We start from the raw sequence: 8,912 nt of genomic DNA, 5'->3' as shown, positions 1-8,912 counted from the left end.
GTATTGTGTCCAGTTCTGGGCACTGCACATCAGGAAAGATCTGGTGGCCTTCGAGAGGGTGCAAAAGAGATTTACAAGAATGATTCGAGGGATGAGGGACTTTAGTTACGTGGACAGACTGGAGAAGCTGGTGCTGTTCTCACTTGAACAGAGACGGTTGCGAGGAATTTTGATAGAGTTATTCAAAATCATGAATGGTAGATACAGAGTGGATAGAAAGAATCTCTTCCCATTGGAGGAAGGGTCAAGAGTCAGAGGACATAGATTTAACATTGGGAAAAAACCAAAGGTGACATGAGGAAAAACTTTTTACACAGCGAGTGGTTCGGATCTGGAATGCGCTGCACGAGGCGGTGGTGGAGGCAGATTCAATCATGGCCTTCAAAAGGCAACCAGATAAATACTTGAAAGGAAGATAATTGCAGGGCTACCGGAATAAGGCGGGTGAGTGGGACCAGCTGGATTGCTCTTCCATGGAGCCGGCGGGGACTCGATGGGCCGAATGGCATCCTTCCGTGCTCCGGCTTTTTTCGGTTCTTGGATTCCAGTGGGCCAAATAACGGATCAGGACAGGTAATGCCGAGAACAATTTAAAAAGTAGCACAAGTTGATAAAACCAGCGCTGATGAAAATGCTGGGTGGATATTTAAAGGATGGGCTGTGGCAGGGCCTGCACCGCTGTTCTGCAATAATTTGAGGCGCTGCTGATTTTGGCCTCTTCACCGGGAATTCTTCTTTCCAAAGCAGTAATGCGCACGCTATTGGTGTGGCTCGGGCTCAATTATCATAGCTCAGGTGGGGTGCCGTGATCGTATAGTGGTTAGTACTCTGCGTTGTGGTCGCAGCAACCTCGGTTCGAATCCGAGTCACGGCATAACTTTATCGCCTCTCTTTTCCTCTGTCATAGTTGCGAATGGAATGCAGCAACAGATCAATCTTTGATAGATGTAAAAAATATTTTCTGTTGGTGGCGAAAACCTATTTATTCCTTCAATTCCGAACACTGTTCCACTGTTCAAACCCGCCTCTTCTCCCAGCTTTTTCTTCCTTCCACAGTAAATCTGCCTCCTTGACTTTCCTCCTTCCATTTCATGGAAACTTTCCTGCGGCATTGCCGACTCTAACATTCACTTTCACGATCTCACGCCTTTACATTTGTTCTGCTCCGACCGCTGTTTCTATTGGGCACACGTCCCATTCACACCAATGTTCATTTGTGCGTTGAAACAAGTCGATACATTTCGATCTGCGTGACCGCTCGACAGACAAACACGACGAAAGCAGGGCTGGCCTCTGGAAAGACAGCCGCCCGATTGTTCACGAAATTTACTTGGGGAATCTTGTGAGCCAGGGGATGGTAACTGAAGAACTCGTTTTTGTTTTGATCCTTGTTGGCTCTTTTCTCTAAGAAGTTCAGGTGCGTGAGCGACGGACAGCGCTATTCAGAGCTGCGAATGGCGGTTGAAAGGTGCACATTTGGCAAGTTGGGGCGGTGCAGTAAGATCGGAAGTGTTCCCCCTTGATCTTAATAGTTCGGTTGAAGCGAGTGATTGCATCGAGTGGAGGATAAATGTAAAGAGCGCCTGCGGCGAAAAAGGAGCGATGACAGGCCATGAGCTTGAGGTCTTTCAAATTCTCATGGCGCAGGACGCTGTGTGCGGAACCGGCAGATTTTAAAAAGCGTGTGTAGGAAAGTAAAGTGCGATCTTGTGTGTGAGAAGATAACAAGAAAGTTGTGCTTGAAGCTGCGCCCTTGAGGCAAGTTGCGCGTTGTCAGGAAAATTGCTATAGTGAAAGCTCAAAAATCAACCCAGAAACTGCTGGCAACACTCAGCAGGTCAGGCAGCATCTCAAGTATCGGAAGTGTTCCCCCTTGATCTTAATAGTTCTGTTGAAACATGCGTCCTGCGCCATGAGAATTTGAAAGACCTCACGCTCATGGCCTGTCATCGCTCCTTTTTCGCCGCAGGCGCTCTTTAAATTTATCCTCTACTCGATTCAATCGCAAGTATTTATCCAATTCTCCTTTTAAATTTACGATTGAATCAAGCTCCACCATCCTTTAAGGTAGTGCGTTCCAGATCATAATAATTCACTGTTAAAAAAAAACTCATTTTTTCCCATCTGGTCCTTTTTCCAATTATCTTAAATCTGCGCCCCTTTGTTGCCGACCCTCCTGCCACTGGCTGCAGTTTCTCCTTATTCACTCCATCAAAATCCCTCCTAATTTTGAGCACGTGGATTACTTCCACCCTTAACCTTCATTGTTCCAAGCAGAACAATCCCAGTTTCTCGGGTCTCTCCACATAACTAAAGTCCATCCCTGGTATAATTCAGGTCAATCTCCTCTGCATCCTCTCAAAGACATTAACCTCCTTAATAAATTATATTGCCCAGAACTGGACACAATACTTCAGATGAGGCCTGAACAATGATTTATAAACGTTTCACATAACTTCCTTGCTTTTGTGCTCTTTTCCTCTTTATTCATCCACGGATCTCTTATGCTGTTCTAACGGCTTCATCAACTTGTGCTGCCACATTCAAAGATGTTGATGAAAATTATCAGGAACACATTGGGTGAGATCGGATCGCACTGCACCGGCTGGGATGGCAGAGAGAGAAAGAGACACGGGTTGTGACCTGTAATTTTTTTGTAAACATTTCAGTTTATTTCACTCCGTGTCCAGAACCGTGCTGTTTCCATGTGTTTATGTAGAGTATAATGTATTGAATTGTGTCTTGGATCACACAGGGTGGTAGACTGGGGTCTGTCTGCAGAAGGTTTGGGGCGTGAGCTCTGATTCCCGCCCTCTTCTGGGTTGAAAGGAGAAAAGAATGAATGAGAGAGAGAAGCGATGTGGGAGAATGGGTGATGGAAGATTTTGTCCACGAACCTGATTAAAATGGCCCCAAAAAGTTTATATTAAAATATCATCAGCTGAACATTAATACAAGCTGTAGAACATAAACAAAATACTGCAGATGCTGGAAATCTGAAGTAAAAACAGAAAATGCTGGAAATACTCAGCAGGTCAGGCAGCATCTGTGGAGAGAGTTCTGATGAAAGGTCATCGAACTGAAAGGATGTTTCTTTCTCCACGGATGCTGCCTGACCTGCTGGGTGTTTCCCGCATTTTCTGTTTTTTTATTATTAATATAACCTGAGCTCTCTCGAGCGTTTGTTGGTCGATTCACTGATAAACCTTGGAATTGAGGGGAAGCTGGCCCATGGCGATCCCCAGCTCTGAATGTCCCTGGCAGAGAGTTCAAGGAGTGTTTGATATAAATGAGATTCAACGACAGTATCAGAAAATCTTTCCTTGATGGTCGGTTTCAATCTCCGGAAGTGCGAAATGAGCGGGAGGGGCAATTTCACCCGGGGTTATATTTAATTCCAAGAGGATGAGCCAAAGCGAGTTTTGCTGTGAGGCCGTAATAGCTCAGTTGGGAGAGCGGTAGACTGAAGATCTGCAGGTCCCGGGTTTCGGCAGTTTTTGGGTTATTTCGTTTCTTCTTCTTTGGGCCGATTCTCGAACATTTATTGACACTGCCCTAACTTGAGCAGCGGTTTCCGTAGTGTAGCGGTAATCGCGTTCACTTCACAGGTGAAAGATCCCCTGCTCGAAGTCGCTCCGCAAAGTTATTTGCGAACTATCTCCAGGGTAAGTTTCTGCTCCTCTGAATGACGAATAACTATGGAGGAGCAGAAAGGTTCTGGGGTCTATCTCCAGAAATCACTAAAAACTGGTGGACAGGTACAAAAAATAATGAATGGAATGTGAGCCTTCATCTCAAGGGGCTGGAATGCAAAGTGTGGAAGTTATGCTCCAGATGCATAAAGCTCTGGTTGGACCACATCTGAAGCACTGCGTTCAGTTCAAGGCATCGTACCACAGGAGGGACATATTGGCCTTGACTGGGGTGTAGAACAGATTCACCAGAATGATACCGGGGCTAAAAGGGTTAAATTATGAGGACAGGTATTGTTGACTCGACTTGTGATCTCTTGAGTGTCGGAGATTAAGGGGTGATCTAATTGAGATCTTTAAGAAGATAGGATAAATAGAGAGAGGCTACTTCCTTTAGGGGAGTCCAGAACAGGGGGGCATAAACTTAACATTCAGCTTTGATATCAGTAAACACTTCTTCACACGAAGTGTGGGGAACTCCCACACACGAGGCAGGGCCCAAGCTTTTTATGGTCCGTGTGCTGAGCCCCACACAACGTGGGAGATGGGCTCAGTTACACATCTCCTGTCTCTCTGAAATGTTTCACACATTGCAAATCTCCCCAGTCAGACTGGCGATTGTTTATTGATCAGGAAGATGGCTGGTAATAATCTGAGACCCAGTGAAGAGGTGAGAACAGAGCAACAGGGAATGATCCCCGAACAATTGGAGCAAGCAGCTCACCGTCTGGTCCCTTTGACAGGGACACTAAAAACCACCTCAGCTCCAGATCAGGAACAGAGAGCTTCTGTCCAGCCCTCTCAAACTGCTGGAACTCTGGGCTGGGAAACTGACTTTTTTGTCTGGGAGGCTGCTTTAGGGCCTCAGTGGCTCATCGAAAGAATGATTCCTATTAAAAAGCAGGGCTCTGCTCCATCACAGACTTATACTGTACAGTACATGGCAGAGTGAAGCTCCCTCTACACTGTGTCATCAAACAATCCGGGGGCAGGTGCATCAAGGGTGAGATCAAGATTAATTTTCCCTCTACACAGTGACAGAGGAAGTCATTTGTGACTTTGACAAGGGCCGGTTCAGTACTGTGGCAGGGTTGGAAACCTCATTGGAGGGATTCAAACAGGGAAAGATGGACACGGGTTTGGGAGGTGACAACTCGTTCAAGCACTTTGGTGTGGAAGGGAAGGTTGGAGATGGGGTGGTAGTTTGCAAGGAAAGAGAATGAAGTGTGGTTCTTTTGAGAAGGAGGGTGTTGATGGCAGATTTGATGAGGAGGCGGACAGTACCTGAGGAGAAGGGTCCTTTAACAACGTCAGCTGACACGGGGCCAGGAAGAGAGATTGGTTGGTCAGCAGTTTGGTGGGGATACGGTCGAGGGCGCAGGAGGTGTGTCTCATGTTCAACATGAAGTCAGAAAGGGCAGAGGGGAGATAGGAGAGAAACTCGGTGGGCTAGGTAAAGGGAGGGGCAGCTGAACGGATGGTCTCAATCTTAGTGACAAAGAAGTCCATGAGCTCCTCACACTTGTTGTGGGAGATGAGGAGGGGGAAGGGGAGACGGGTTTAAGAAGATGGTTTGTAGTGGTGAAGAGAAGCGGGGGGTTATCTTTACATTCCAAGGTGAACCTGGAATATTGAGCAGGTTTGGCAGAGGAGAGCTCTAACACATATATTCAGAACCTCTCTGGACACAGGGGATGTGCCAGAGGACTGGAGAACCCCTAATGTCGTACCATTATTCAAGAAGGGGAGTAGGGAAAAACCGGGGAACTGCAGGCCAGTGAGCCTAACATCAGTGGTAGGAAAATTATTGGAAGAAATTCTGAAGGACAAAATTAGTCTCCACTTGGAGAAGCAAGGATTAATCAGGGATAGTCAACATGGCTTTGTCAAGGGAAGATCATGTCTGACTAATTTGATTGAATTTTTTGAGGGGGTGACTAGGCGTGTGGATGAGGGTAACGCAGTGGATGTGGTATATATGGATTTCAGTAAGGCCTTCGATAAAGTCCCGCACAGGAGACTAGTCAAGAAGGTGCGAGCTCATGGAGTCCAGGTTGCCTTGGCACTTTGGATACAAAACTGGCTTAGTGGCAGAAGGCAGAGGGTGGTGGTCGAAGGTTGTTTTTGTGACTGGAAGCCTGTGGCCAGTGGGGTACCACAGGGATCTGTGCTGGGACCCTTGCTGTTTGTGGTCTACATTAACGACTTGGATATGAATGTAAAAGGTATGATCAGTAAGTTCGCTGATGATACAAAAATTGGTAGGGTGGTAAATAGCGAGGAGGATAGCCTCAGTCTGCAGGACCATATAGATGGGTTGGTCAGATGGGCGGAACAGTGGCAAATGGAATTTAACCCGGAAAAGTGCGAGGTGATGCACTTTGGAGGGACTAACAAGGCAAGGGAATACACAATGAATGGGAGGACCCTAGGCAAGACAGAGGGTCAGAGAGATCTTGGTGTGCAAGTTCACAGATCCCTGAAGGCGGCGGAACAGGTAGATAAGGTGATAAAGAAGGCATATGGGATACTTGCCTTTATTAGCCGAGGCATAGAATGTAAGAGCAAGGAGGTTATGATGGAGCTGTATAAAACACTGGTTAGGCCACAGCTGGAGTACTGTGTGCAGTTCTGGTCGCCGCACTACAGGAAGGATGTGATCGCTTTTTTGAGGGTGCAGAGGAGATTCACCAGGATGTTACCAGGGCTGGAGCGCTTCAGCTATGAAGAGAGGCTGGGAAGATTGGGTTTGTTTTCCTTGGAGCAGAGGAGGCTGAGGGGGGACATGATTGAGGTGTACAAATTTATGAAGGGCATAGATAGGATGGATTCGAAGGAGCTTTTTCCCTACGTTGAGAGTTCAATAACAAGGGGGCATAGATTCAAGGTAACAGGCGGGAGGTTTAGAGCGGATTTGAGAAAGAACTTTTTCACCCAGAGGGTGGTTGGAGTCTGGAACTCACTGCCTGAGAGGATTGTGGAGGCAGGAACCCTCACAACATTCAAGAAGCATTTGGATGAGCACTTGAAATGCCATAACATACAAGGCTACGGAACAAATGCTGGAATATGGGATTAGATTAGACTGGGCTTGATGGCCGGCGCGGACAAGATGGGCCGAAGGGCCTCTATCCGTGCTATATGACTCTATGACTCTATGACACTAGGAACCTATACTGCTTTATGTGGTCCTGCTTGATCTGGTGATTAAAGGCTAAAGCAGTTGTCCACCATAAATGTTCATGTCTGCGTCCCTTGGACTTCCGGGAGTGGAAACGAGGGCAGCACCAGGGGGAACGTCCAGGGTGAGAGCGAGTAAAGTTTTTAATGGGGACAAGGGCATGAAAGGTGGAGGTGAGAGTGTGATTGAGCAAATAAGCAGCTGTAGAAATGTCGTGGTGAATGGAGGGACCAATGCTGGACAGTTGGGTTATTGAATGTGTCTTTGTAAGTGACCTGGGGGAGAAATTTTTCCAGGGATGAACACAGAAGGAAGTTGGTTAGTCCTACACCCCGGCTCTTTCCCCACAGCCCTGCAATTTTTTCCACGTCAAGTATATATTCAATTCCCTTTTGAAAGTTACTATTGAACATGCTTCCACCTCCCTTTCAGGCAGTGCATTCCAGATCATAACAACTCGTGGCGTAAAAAAATCTCTCGTCACCCCCACCCTGGCCTCCACCGTGGCTTTTTTGCCAATTTATCTTAAATCTGTGTCCTCTGGTTATTAAACCTTCCATCACTGGGAACAGATTCTACTGATTACTCTTTCAAAACCTTTCATAATTATGAATTAATCCATGAAATCGCCCCTTAACCTTCTGGGTGTGGTGTCAGAGCCCTTCCTGCTGTGTTTTTTCTTTAGCTCCCATGTGGTCTAGCGGTTAGGATTCCTGGTTTTCACCCAGGCGGCCCGGGTTCGACTCCCGGTGTGGGAATAACTGCTTTTTAGTCCCAGCCTCGCAATTTGCCTGCTTTGCGGGATGTGACTGCTGCTTCCGCCCTTTGCTTTTGTGTCAGTCCCACAATCACACTGAGAAAGGAGGCAGACCACAGCTCTGAAAGGAAGAGTGCACTGAAGTCCCAGTCCCACAAGCTCAAGGGAAGCAAGTAACAATGTACCGAAAGGTCACTCAGCAGCTCATGGCCAAGTGTTTGACTACAATCCTTTGATCATTTACTGTAAAACCCGAATCACAGTGAAACACACACAGAACACGGTGGAAACACTCCGCGAGTCACGCCGAATCAGTGGAGAGAACAGGTCAATTAACTGAAAGTCTCAAAGAGCCGATTGTCCTCCTTCCGTATTGTAAACTTTCTATGATTTTATGTGTTGGAGAGGGATACAATGAAGTGATCAGAGATGGCCTCATCCATGATTCACACGATGGAGTCGTGAGGCCACGTGGGATGGCAAGGTCGAGAGGGTGGCCATGAATATGGGTAGAGGAGTTTCTCTGCAGGGAGAGATTAAGGGAGAATAAAGCATCACATAATTGACTTGTCAGCAAAATTAAAGCCCATGGAATTAAATGGACAATGCCAGCGTGGATAGAAAATTGGCTACGGGGCAGAAAACAGAATAGTGACGAACGGTTGTTTTTCAGACTGGAGGCAAGTATACAATGTTGTCCGCAGCGCTCGGTATTAGGACCACTCCTCTTTTTGATATATATTAATCACCGGGACTTGGGTGTACAGGGTATAATTTCAAAGTTTGCAGATGACACGAAACTCAGTAATGTAACAAACAATGATGAGGATAGTAACTGACTCCAGGAGGACATAGACAGACTGGTGAAATGGGTAGACACATGGCAGATGAAATTTATTGCAGAGAATTGTGAAGTGATACATTTTGGTAGGAAGAATGAGGAGAGGCAATGTAAACTAAATGGAACAATTTTAAATGGAGTGGAGGAATAGGGAGACCTGCGGTTGCACTTATACAAATCTTTGAAGGTGGCAGGACAAGCTGAGAAGCAAATGGTGTCGTTGGCTTTATTAATTGAGGCACAGAGTGCAAAAAGCAAGGAATTGATACTAAACCTTGTTAAAACACTGCTTATTCCTCAGCTGGTGTATTGTGTTCAATTCTGGACACCAAACTTTAGGAAGGAAGTCAAGGCCTCAGAGAGGCTGCAGAAGATAATTACTAAAATGGTACGAGGAATGAGGAACTTCAGTAATGTGGAGAGACTTGAGAATTTGGGACT

At 46.4% G+C, this 8,912-nt stretch overlaps 2 non-coding genes across 2 annotated transcripts; both read left to right on the top strand.

Annotated features, from left to right (window-relative positions):
* Nucleotides 1–802: 802 nt before the first annotated feature.
* Nucleotides 803–874, top strand: trnah-gug (transfer RNA histidin (anticodon GUG)). The gene has a single exon. It is a non-coding gene; the product is annotated as a tRNA-His (tRNA).
* Nucleotides 875–7,559: 6,685 nt separating this feature from the next.
* trnae-uuc (transfer RNA glutamic acid (anticodon UUC)) lies at nucleotides 7,560–7,631 on the top strand. The gene has a single exon. It is a non-coding gene; the product is annotated as a tRNA-Glu (tRNA).
* Nucleotides 7,632–8,912: the final 1,281 nt, after the last annotated feature.

This window comes from Heptranchias perlo, chromosome 35 (genome assembly GCF_035084215.1).
Source record: "Heptranchias perlo isolate sHepPer1 chromosome 35, sHepPer1.hap1, whole genome shotgun sequence".
NCBI classification, from domain to species: Eukaryota; Metazoa; Chordata; class Chondrichthyes; order Hexanchiformes; family Hexanchidae; genus Heptranchias; species Heptranchias perlo.
This window is presented reverse-complemented; position numbering and strand designations above follow the sequence as displayed.